This window comes from Psittacula echo (genome assembly GCF_963264785.1).
Source record: "Psittacula echo genome assembly, chromosome: 19".
Classification (NCBI taxonomy): domain Eukaryota; kingdom Metazoa; phylum Chordata; class Aves; order Psittaciformes; family Psittacidae; genus Psittacula; species Psittacula echo.
Genome location: NC_137755.1, coordinates 4,502,602 through 4,514,726, shown reverse-complemented (window position 1 = coordinate 4,514,726; position 12,125 = coordinate 4,502,602).

Here is a 12,125-nt window from a genome sequence, read left to right as displayed (position 1 = left end):
ACATTACTGTGGGCATCTGCTAGAGACCACCTGATCAAGAGGACTCTGTGGATGAAGCACTCTACAGACAGATAGGAAGAGCCTCACGCTCACAGGCCCTTGTTCTCATGGGGGACTTCAACCACCCTGACATCTGTTGGAGCAATGGTACGGCCCAGCACAAGCAATCCAGGAGGTTCCTCGATTGTGTGGAAGATAACTTCCTTCTGCAAGTAATAGAGGAGCCGACAAGGAGGGGTGCCATGCCAGACCTCATGCTCACCAACAGGGAAGGGCTCATTGGAAATGTGACACTCCAGAGCAGCCTTGGTTGCAGCCATCATGAGATGGTCGAATTTGAGATCCTCAGCACAGTGAGAAGAGCGTGCAGCGAGCTCACTGCCCTGGACTTCAAGAGAGCAGACTTTGGCCTCTTCAGGAACCTGCTTAGTAAGGTTCCATGGGATATAGCCCTAGAGGGCAGGGGAGCCCAAGGTTGTTGGTTGATATTCAAGGATCTCCTACTACAAGCTCAAGAGTATTGCATCGCAACTAGAAGGAAATGCAGCAGGACGGCCAGGAGACCTGACTGGATGGATAAGGAGCTGCTGAGGAAACTCTGAAGGAAAAAAAAGGCTTATAAAAGGTGGAAGCAAGGACAGGCAGTCTGGGAAGAATACAGGGATGTTGTCTGAGAAGCTATGGACCAGGTTAGGAAAGCTAAGGCCCAGTTAGAATTAAACTTGGCTAGGGGTGTGAAAGATAACAGGAAGGGATTCTATAGTTACATTGCAAATGAAAGATAGGGTAGGGACAACGTAGGCCCCCTCCAGAAACTATCAAGAGAACTGGCTACCCTAGATTTGCAGACGGCTGAGGTTCTTCATGACTTCTTTGCCTCTGTCTTCACTGGCAAAGGCTCTGACCGCACCACCCAAGTCTTGGAATGCAGACACAGGGAACGTGAGAATAAAGACCCTAGGCCCACTGTAGGAGAGGATCTGGTTTGAGACCATCTTAAAAACCTAAACGTACACAAGTCCATGGGACCTGGACATCCATCTGCGGGTCCTGAAGGAGCTGGCAAATGAAGTTGCTAAGACACTGGCCATCATATTTGAAAAATCATGGCACTCAGGTGAAGTTCCTGATGACTGGAGAAAGGGAAATATGACCCCATTTTTCAAGAAGGGGAAAATGGATGAGCCAGGGAATTACAGACCAGTCAGTCTCACCTTTCCTCAGTCCTCAGTCTCCTCTCAGCACCTGAGGTTCACGGACTCAATCCAAATACACCATGGGGCTCATGAAAACCTTTGGGATTTGTCAAGCCTTGCAGATTGCACAGCACATTTTAGGATTCCGAGTGCAGGACGATTGCAAAGGGCAACAGATAAAAGTTATTTTGAATTTTCTTTTCTTACTTTTCAGTTTAGAAATTTCTGTGACTTCGGGAATGCCTGGCACAGGGATCACTAGAACCTGCCAGCACCCCTCCTGCCTTCCGCAATGCCCAGTGGGCTTGCGTGGGCCTTGACTGTCCCCTTGTGCTGAGCTCCCAGTGACAGATTTACAGGAGGGTGAAAATTTCTGAAACCGTTCTAGCAGTGATTATATTTGAAAAGTTTGTAGTTTGCAAAGAAAGCCTTTGTACATAGGTTAAAATTTTGTAACTTTGCTGTTCTGTATTTTAGGTACTGTTCCAGTAGGTGATTGTGTTTAGAAATCATAAATCAATAGAGAAGCTTCATACGCTGAATACTGCAGTTGTGTTGGTTTGTATCTTAGGTACTTTATAACTAAACGCTACATTGTTAACTTTAGGAATAGAGACAAATATAACCTAACCCTAACTCTAACCCTAACCCTAACCCTAACCCCTAACCCTAACCCCTAAACCTAACCCTAACCCTAACCCCTAATCCTAACCCCTAACCCATAACCCCTAAAACCCTAAAACCCTAAAACCCTAAAACCCTAAAACCCTAACCCCATAAAACCCTAACCCTAACCCTAACCCTAACCGTAACCCTAACCCTAACCCTAACCCCAACCCTAACCCTAACCCTAACCGTAACCCTAACCATAACCCTAACCCTAACCCTTAACCCTTAACCCTAACCCTAACCCCTAACCCCTAACCCTAACCCCTAACCCTAACCCTAACCCTAACCCTAAACCCTAACCCGACCTTTGACCTTCGACCTTTGACCTTTGACCTTTGACCCCGCGCGGCAAAAAAAAAACTTGGAAAATTTTTTTCCCGCTTTTTTTTTTTTTTCCCAGCTCCCACTGCCCAACCTGCCCACCAAGAGTGGAAAACATCAGAGCTCAGATCCCTTCCTTTGAAGGCAAATGCTGCCTCAGTGTCTTTCAGCAGGAACCTCTGCAAATGTGCTCAGAGTTATGTGGAGCTCTGAGCAGCCCTGACCCACACAGCACCCTCTCTAGTGCACATGAACACTTTTGCTTCCCTGCCAGGGGTTGTTCCTTTCCCCCCAGCATCTCTCCCCCAGCGCCGTGGGGAGCTCCCGGGCAGGCTGAGTGCTGACCCTGGCAGGCAGCAGAGTCCCTGCCCCTGCACACAGCCCCTGTGCTGCAGGCACCCTGCTGGCAAGGACAGCGCTGGGCACCCCTGCCTGCACACCCACATTCACAGCCTGCAGCCAGCCCCGGGACAAGGGACCTGCCTTGTCCTGTCCCTCGCATGGTGCAGAGAGAAGCCCTGCTCTGCAGCACATCCTCCTCCTTATCTACACAGAGAAACCAAGAGAGTCCTCCTGATAGATCCCATGGCCTGTCCGAGGCAGCAGCTTGAGCAGATCCCTCCAGGAACTGCGGCCGCATTGCCCTGCACCCAGAGCCTTACCATGCACAGGGCTGGGAAGGTTTCTCCTGCAGGGAGCTCTCAGCATCCTCCACTGCCAAGTGCCTTTAAGCTCTCTGAGGCTCACAGGTCTCCCCTGGGTGCCTGCAGGCAGTGCCCCAGCCCTGCTCCTGGCCAGAGCTGTCTCTCTGCAGCACTGCCCGCTTGCCAGCATCTGTCTGCATCCCAGGAGCCGGCCCAGCTCAGCAGCAGAGGCCCAGCCCAAGGTGGCTCTGCCTCTGTCCCGCTGGGCTCCCTCCAGGGCTCCCTGGGGCTCCAGGGGAACCCCATGGGAAACAGCATGAAGCAAGCACTGATGTTCCCTCCCTCAGCTGGCAGACACACTGCCTGCCTGCAGTGTCATTGCTCTGCTGAGAGATGGAGTTTGGTGTAAATAAAGTTTCTCACAATTACAGAATCATAAATTTCAAAAAGACCCTTAAGGTCGACTCTAACCACTAACCAAACACTGTCAAGTCCACCCATCTCAACAGGTGCCACATCTCCACGTCTTTTAAAGACCGCCAGGGATGGTGACAGAACCACTTCTGTCGGCAGCCTGTTTCTTGTCCCATCATTTGGACAGCCAGGACAGGACAGGCTGAGATCTCCTTTAGCCTTGCTGATGGAATGGATTCACCATAGTTAGTTGAGGCATCTCCTCCTGAGACTGTAGGCCTGGGGTTGAAAGGGAACTCAGCTCCCTCTCATGCACACCATAAACCTATAGGAGGTGGGATTCCTCCTGCCTCTGGTCAGGTCTTTATTTAAAAGGTACCTACATGACAGCTCTTTGTCTCAGCATTACAATCGATGGGGGCCAAGAGTGAGGTGTCTGCATGCAAATCTCTGGGACATTTGGCATTACAGGGTTGGTCAATGTTACATACAGGTAATAGAGACAGGTCGAAGATACGTGCAGGCTGAGAGAGACAAGACAATATCGTTGAGAATATTCTTGTAGCACTCACAGGCATCAGCCATCAGTTTCTATTAGCGAAGCAAGGTCTGTCCTTTCTGACACCCCTTAGCTGCAGGCATTGAGGGAACACAAAGTACATCACTGCAGTGTCTTTACTCACTCCCTTGATGATTTAACTGAGGAACAACCCAAGCATTTTAACTTTGTGGTTGGGTACATGTGGCCTTCAGAGACAGCATCCTCCATGCACAGCCATGGGTCATAGCAAATCTCAGTCAAACAGGAATTCAAGGGCACCAGGATGAGCTGCAGCTACTTCAGGAATAGTTAAAGAAGGAACAAGATAACACAGGACCACCACTAAATAAAGTGAGAGTACACAGAGGTAGATCTCAGGTCGCCTATCTCCTCTTTGCCTCAGTTACCACCAGCCAGGTTTCCCAGGACTTTGTGCTTTAAGGCTCTGGATGGAAAAGGGGAACAACCAGCACTGGATGGGGATCAAGCCAGGGGTTACTTTGCAAACTACACCCTTACCAGTCCTTGGGACCGAAGAGGTTGCATCCAAGTTGCAGAGAAAAGGTTTTTCACCAGGACCTGCTGGTCTGTTCCTGTCCCAGGAAGAAGGCACTGGACTCTGTGAGGCATCATTTAAAATCACACAGAATCACAGAACATCAGGAATTGGAAGGGACCTCAAAAGATCATCTAGTCCAATCCCCCTGCCATAGCTGCTCCTTAGATCCAGCGCTGTAAGGGGAGAATAGTACAGATAATCTCATGTGTCTTTGATGGCTGGAACCTCAGGAGGTGTAACATGGAGACAAGAAGGATGAGGAGGGTTGATGCCCCCTGCATGAAGGGGAAGCTTGGATTTCTGGAGGTCCTCAATGTGACAGGGAACAGGTGGGGTTGGCTTTTGTCACTGAGGGTTAGAGGAGTCAGTAAGAGGGACATTGTGCTCACAGTTACAAACTACTTGCTCAGGGAGGGGCAACAGAAAAGGTCTTTTGTCAGCACCTGAGGAAGCCTCCAGGTTAATGAGCAGGTTGCTATGGAACTGCATTCCCTGTTCAGCATTCCCTGGCCATGCAAAGCAACAGGGTGCAACAATGCGGAGGGCTTCCAATGTCCATCATGGCTTTTGCCACCTTCCACAATGTCAGACAGGCTCCTGAGGGCTTTAGCACAGTTCCAGAGCACCTGCTGCATTCTGGAATGCCTGGTGTTATTCCTCAGCCTTGCCAGAGCCCGCTGAGGCCTCTGCCTCCATCCGGAATGCTTGAGGAGCTTCTGCTGGGTTGGTGCAGACTGCCAGGGCCCTGCCACATTCTGGAATGTTGGGAGTCCTTCCAAGCGTGCTGGTGGAAGCACTTCCATGGGCATTGCCAGAGCCCACAAGGACCTTTGCCCCCTTCCAGCAGCCCCGATGTGCTGCTGCGGGCATTGCTGGAGGCCCCCAAGGCTGCAGCCTCTGTCTAGAACGCACACCCAGGTTCCATGGGCACACCAGGGTCCGTGCGGTCTTGCAGAACGCCGTCAAGCCTGCACAGGTTGTGCCAGATCCCACCAGACCCTGCCACCTTCCGCAATGCCTGGCGGGCTCCTGAAGGTGTTGCAGGGGCCCGGGGCACTGGTAAAGGCAGTGGGAGCCGAGCGGGCATTGCAGGAGGTGGCAAACCCCGGGAGGGCTCTGGCAAGGCCTGCAGAAGCCTGGCAGGGATTGCGGCAGGGGGCAATGGCGCTGGCGGGTTCTGGTAACCCTGCAGCAGCCCTGCAGGGGCAGAGCGCAGGACCCTGCTGGCATCGTGAGGAGGGCCTTATTAATGACCAATGGTAATTAATCAGTGACTTCCAACTCTGGCAGTGTTCAAGACCAGGTTGGACAGAGGTTGGAGTAAACTGTTCTAGTGGAAGATGTCCCTACCCATGGCAGTGGATTAGAGGAGCTTTAAGTTCCCTTCCAGTCCAGCCCTGTCTGGGATTCCATGATTTTCTGCTGTGCCAATGTCGGTCACTCTTCACTTCTCGTCGGTGGCTGTAACGCCCTGTTCCATTGCCCAGGTTGAGCTGTGACCCCTCGCAGGCTCCACCTCCACACCAAAGGCACTGAGGAGGAGCAGCCCATGAGGGACCTCCCCGAGCTGACTGGGCAGAGGCTGGTCCCCCCGCAGGGACTCCCGGAGCACCCCTGGGTGCCCAGTGCCATGGGCACGATGCTGCCGCCATCACAAAGCCGTGGTGGTCGCTGTGGAGACACCCATTGTGACGGGGCCCCCACGCTGAGCGTTGGGTATTTAAGGAGCCAGAGCCCTGCAGTAACCAGTGCAGAGGAGAGCCCTCCCTCGGGAGGCTGCATCTCCCGTGCCTGCCCTGCGCATCCAGGTACGTGTTCTTTGACTTTGCAATCCTGTTGTAGTGTTGGCTTGAAACACATGGTGGGTGCGTGCTCTAAAGGGAGGAGAAGCTGTCAGGAGATGTGCTGGTGCCATCCCAGCTGTAGGAGCAGGGGCTGGGTGAGGAGGATGCGTAGGGCTTGTTCACGTGCTTGGAGCTGAGCTCTGCCTGCAGAGGTGCTGGGGGCGAAGCAGGAGCCTTCTGTGTGCAGGAGCTGCTGGTGTCAGAGGTGCTGAGAGGGTGTCAGGGCAGGAGCAGCCCCTGGGCAGTGCAGCTGCTGGTGCTGTCCCTGGGAGCTCAGCACAAGGGGACCTGCCTGGCTCCGGCAAGGCCCGCGCAAGCCCCCCGGGCATTGCGGAAGGCAGGAGGGGTGCCGCTGGGCTCTGGTAAAGGCCAGGCCAGCGCCGGGCATTGCGCAAGGCTCCAGTGCTCTGCTGGGCTCTGCCAATGCATTCGGGAAGGTGACAAAGGCCCTGGCAGGCGCAGGCACAGCCCAGAAGCCCAGCGGGCACTGCGCAAGGTGGGAAGGAGCTGGTGGGCTCTGGGCACACCTGCGCAATCCTGACTGCGGCAATGCCCGCGGGAGCCCCTCTGCTCCCCCAGCAACAGGGCCAGGACAGGAGCTGTTGCTGGGCCTCCCCTGCCCTTAGCAAGCACTGCCCCAGCCCCAGCAGCACTGGGGAGCTGTGCTTCCTGAGCCAAGGAATGCTGCTTCCAGCTGCGTGCCCATACAAAGAGCCCAGCTCCAAGAGTGCAAACGTCCAGCCCCTGCTGCCACAGCAAAGGGACCAGGACAGGGGCAGTGTTGAACCCCAGCCGGGAACTCAGCACCAGCAGCCGCTCGCTCAGCACCCGGGTGGGATAGGGGGGAAAATGGGAACAATGTGAAACGCGCAGATGGAGATGAGAACAGGTCAGGAACTGAAATCAAGCACAATGTAATATTAGTGTTATTGTTATTAATAAGAATGGAAACAACAAGGGGAGAGATACAGAACCAAAAGGGGAAAGAAAGGACCTATAGCGACAGTGATGCCCAATGCAATTGTTCAGCATGTTCTGAGCGACACCCAGCCCAACCCAAGCAGCAACGCATCCCTTCAGGCCAGTTTCTATGACCTGAGGTGTCATGGGCCCACTGGACTGAAAAGCATTTATATTAGTGTATAATTTATAATAGTAATATAGACAGACAAGCATTTCTATTATTATAATAGATAATTTACTTACATTCTATTACAATATTATAACATTATAAAAATCAGTGAGGGTTAAAATTAGGGTCAAGAACAGGGATTTTGTGTCTAGGGTTTGATTTATGCCACGGCATCACAGCAGGGGGAAGACAAGGACCTGAATGGTTTGGAGGATGCCAATGGTGTTTTGGGGGCTCTGGGGATGTTTCAAAGTGTCCTTCGGCAGTTGTAGGAGTGGTTTGGGGTTATTTTTGAGGTGTTTCACAGGTGTTTCTGGGTGTTATGGAGGTGTTTTATGGTGGTCCACTAGAGCAGGTTGCTCCAAGCCCCTGTGTCCAACCTTGCCTTGAACATTGCCGGGGACGGGGCAGCCACAGCTTCTCTGGGCACCCTGTGCCAGTGTCCCACCACTGTCACAGGGAAGAATTCCTTCCTAATGTCTGATCTAAATCCCCCTCTTTCAGCTCAAAGCCATCTCCCCTTCTCCTGTCATTGCACACACTTGTAAAAAGCCCCTGTCCAGATTTCTTGTAGGCCGTGTTTAGAAATGGGCAGCTTGCTAAGATGTATCCCTGGAACCTTGTCTTCTCCAGGCTGAACATCCCCAGCTCTCTCAGCCTGTCTTCATCTGCAGGTGAAGTTGTCTGGACACAAGCTCCAGCCCTCGGAGCATCTTTTTGTAGCCCTTCATAAGCCTGTCATTGTAAGATTTTAAAAAAACCCTCTCCAGTTTTCTTGTAGGCCCTGTTTAGGTATGGGCTTAGTAAGGCCTCCCTGGAGCCTTCTCTGCTCCAGGCTGAACACTCCCAGCTCTCTCAGCCTGTCTTCATCAGAGATGTGCTCCAGCCCTTGGAGCATTTTGTGACTCTTCATAAACCCATCATTGTTGGATCATAAGAGAGTAGAGGTTGGAAAGGACCCCAGGAGGTCTCAAGTCCAACCCATCAGGAACAGGGTCAGAGCAAATTGTTCAAGGCTTGATTCAGTCTGAGTTGGAAAACCCCAAAGCCAGAGACTGCACAGCCTCTCTGGGTGACCTGATGCAGCACTTGCCTGAGCCTATGGGAGCAAGGTTTCCTTATGTCCTGGCTCAACCTCTCCTCTGTCGCTATCCCCCATTGCCTTTTGTCCTCCCACCAGGCACTATTGTCAGGAGCCTGGCTCTGTATTCTCCATGTCCTCCTTGCTGGTACAGGCAGCCAGTCCCCAACAGCCTTCCCTTCCCAAGATCTCAGGTCCCCATCAGCCTTCCCTTCTCCGGGATGGACAAGCCCAGCTCCCCCAGCCCCTCCCCACAGGCACCGTGCTCCAGTCCCTGCCTGTCCTGAGAGCCCGTTGCTAAACCCACTCCTGCTTGCCAATAGCGTTCCTGAATTGGGGATCTGAAACCTGGATGGAGTATTCCAGAGCATCCCTTCCCTTGTTCTCCTGCCGTGCTCCTGGTCATACAGCCCGCCATGCTGCTGTCCTCCCTTGCTGCCAGGGCACACGCTGCCTCCTGTCCAGCTCCTGCCCACCCAGACCTTTCCCATGGGCTGCTCCCAGCCCGGCAGCCCCAGCCTGGGCCATTGCAGGGGAGTCCCCTGCAGGGACCCCTGTGTCCCCTGCTCTCCTGCCCAGGACACCCTGAGAGCTCTGCAGCCCCCCCATGCCATCCCATGCCAGGCTCCCCAAGAGCTCTTCTGCTCCAGGCACAGAGCAGCCATCCCAGAGCTGGAGCAGCCAGAAAGCTGATTTCATTCCCTTTCATTCCTGCCATGTGAGTACATAGCACAGAGAAGTTGCTGCAGGATGGTTTATTGTGCTTACATACAAAAAGGGACCTCTATTGATACAAAGTCTGTGGGTCAGACAAGTAGGAAGTGATGAAAACTGACCTTTCTTTGAAGACAGCAACTTCTCAAGTGGAAAAAGGAAAAGAACTGTAAAGCAGCAAAGACAGACGTGGTCTGTCATGATCTACAATGGAAACCGTTTCCAGGGTAAAGCAAGCAGTGTATGGCTGCTCAAATGCATCTGGTCACCAGCTTCCTCAGAGCATCCTTGAGCTCCTGGTTTCTCAGGCTGCAGATGAGGGGGTTTTCTGCTGGAGGCAACACTGAGTACAGCACCACCATAGCCAGATCCTGGGAGGCGGAGGAGACGGAGAGGGGCTTTAGGTAGGCAAAGGTACCAGTGCTGACAAACAGGGAGAGCACGGCCAGGTGAGGGAGGCACGTGGAAAAGGCTTTGTGGGGTCCCTGCTCAGAGGGGATCCTCAGCACGGCCCTGAAGATCTGCACATAGGACCCCACTATGAAAACATAACAGCCTGATGTGACACAGGCACTAACCAAAAGAAGCCCCATTTCCCTATTTTAGGTATGTGAGCAAACACTTGGGTGACTTCCCATCTGCTTACCAGGCTAAGGTCAAAATAAAGAGCCTTCACATTTCAGGGCAGGCCTGAAGTGCAAAAGGGCATTAATTCAAAGGAGAGTTTTTATTGGTTACTGTTCACTGGGTGCAGTTGTCCTGCCCCTTGTTTGGCTGGAAATAAAGACAGCTCCAGTGACAGTATGTCAGGACACGGAGAGCTTTGGCTGTCAGAAGGTATTGCCAGCCTCCTGGCACAAAAAGGCAAGAAGGAGAAACTCTCTTGAGTCGTGTGTGCACCTCTTTTGATTACACAGCTGATCTGTTCATTGGTTTTAACATCTCAGCAACAATCTGGATCTTTTGATTAGCTCGAGATACATAAAAGAAATAATTCTAAAAATCTTCTTGACCATTTTTCCCCTGTTTCTTTTGGAAGTAGCACTTAAAGGCTGGAGTTCAGATTTATTCTGAGCCGTGTTTGCACAAGAAGCCTTCTTGTGGAATAAATCTGAGTGTCTTAGAGTCCTTCCTATGATTCCATTTCTGTTTCAATACATTGGTGTTTACAGAGCATTAAGTCTATTCAGGAGGGAGCTTCTGCCTTTTACCACCTCACCTCATCAGAATCTTCACTTCTGCAAAGTGCAAACCTCTGTCTCTGTATACAAAGAGGTGAGGATCTTGACTTCAAACTGATCCAAGAAGCAAACTAAATAATCCCATCCTTCTAGCTAGGCAAAAGTCATTTCAATTTCCTAACATAGGAAAGCAGCTGCAAGTCTACTGCCTGAGCAGCATGTTCTGAGCGGTCTCTTTGAGGTCACTGGGGGGGCAGTTGTGGGTCTGGGGGGTCACTTGGTGGTCACCTTGGGGGCAGTTGTAGGTAATGGGGGTCACTTGGGATCACTTGTGGGTCAGTTGTGGGTCTGAGGAGTTATTTTGGGGTCACGTGGGGGGCACTTGTGGGTCTGGAGGGTCACTTGGATGGCAGTTGTAGGTCTGGGGTATCATTTGGGCATCAGCTGTGGGTCTGAGAGGTCTCTTTGGGGTCACTGGGGGCAGTTGTGGGTGTGGGTGGGTCACTTGGGGGGCAGTTGTGGGTATGTGGGGTCACTGTGGGGTCACTTGGGGCGGATGTGGGTCTGAGGAATCTCCTTCGGGTAACTGGGGAGGCAGTTGTGGATCTGGGGTGTCACTTTGGGGAGCAGTTGTAGGTCTGGAGGGTCACTTGGTGTCACTTGGTGCTGTCCTGGTTCAGAAGTAGCAGTCATTTTTTCTCCTTAGTACCTGGTGCAGCGCTGTGTTTTTGACTTTCAGCCTGGGAACAGAGCTGATAACACCGATGTTTGGTCTGACCAAGGACTTTGTGAGTCTCATGCTCTGCCAGGGAGGAGGGGAAGCCGGGAGGAAGCAGGGACAGGACACCTGACCCAAACTAGCCAGAGAGGTATTCCATACCACAGCACGTCATGCCCGGGAGGTAACTGAGAGTTACCCGGAAGGGCTGGATCACTGCTGGGTGGGGGTGAGTTATCGGTTGGCGGGTGGTGAGGTGTTGTATTCTCTTCCCTTGTTATTTCCTTTATCACTATTATTATTGGTGGTAGCAGTAGTGATTTGTGTTATACCTTAGTTGCTAAACTGTTCTTACCTCAACCTGTGGGAGTTACATTCTTTCAATTCTCCTTCCTATCCCTCCGGGAGCAGGGGGAGGGAAAGAAGTGGGGGGAGAGACTGCGTGGCTGATTGATGGCTGACTGGGTTTAAACCACGACAGTTCTTTTTTGGTGCCCAACGTGGGGCATGAAAGGTTGAGATAACGACAGATCTGACCGGAGTGTGTCTAACCGTATTTGTGAAAAGCACTCATCACAATGCTGATTTATTGGCTCTCAAAGTTGTTGGTATTGATGTCACAGTTTCAGCATGTTGTACCTTACTTACAGCCAGTATTTGCTGTGTTAGTGTTTACCAAGTGTGGGCCTTGGGCTAAGGTTCTTGTTTCATTGTACTTTATGGTAATGACTTGTAATAGGAGCGGGCTCCGGCAGCAGGGCGGGATGGACGTGGCAGTGGACTTGTACCTGGCCGTTCCATTGCTCTTCACCCCGGGAGCTTTGAGGATCTCCCCCAATGCCCAAATCCCCTCTGAGCCCCAAACTCTTCCCCTCAACACATCACCACTCTGAGGGAACATTGCTCACCCAATGTGACCTGAGACCCAGGTATCCCCCGTTTTCGGTATATGGGAGATCTCCCAATATAATGTGCCTCCTACAGCGAGTTTTGGGGACCCCTGCCGAACCTCCAAATGTTCCTTGAACCCCCAAATGACTCCAAACCCTGAAATTCCTCCAATTTATGGCAACGGGGCTCCCTAGGGCATCCAAGGAGATTCAGCTGCCCT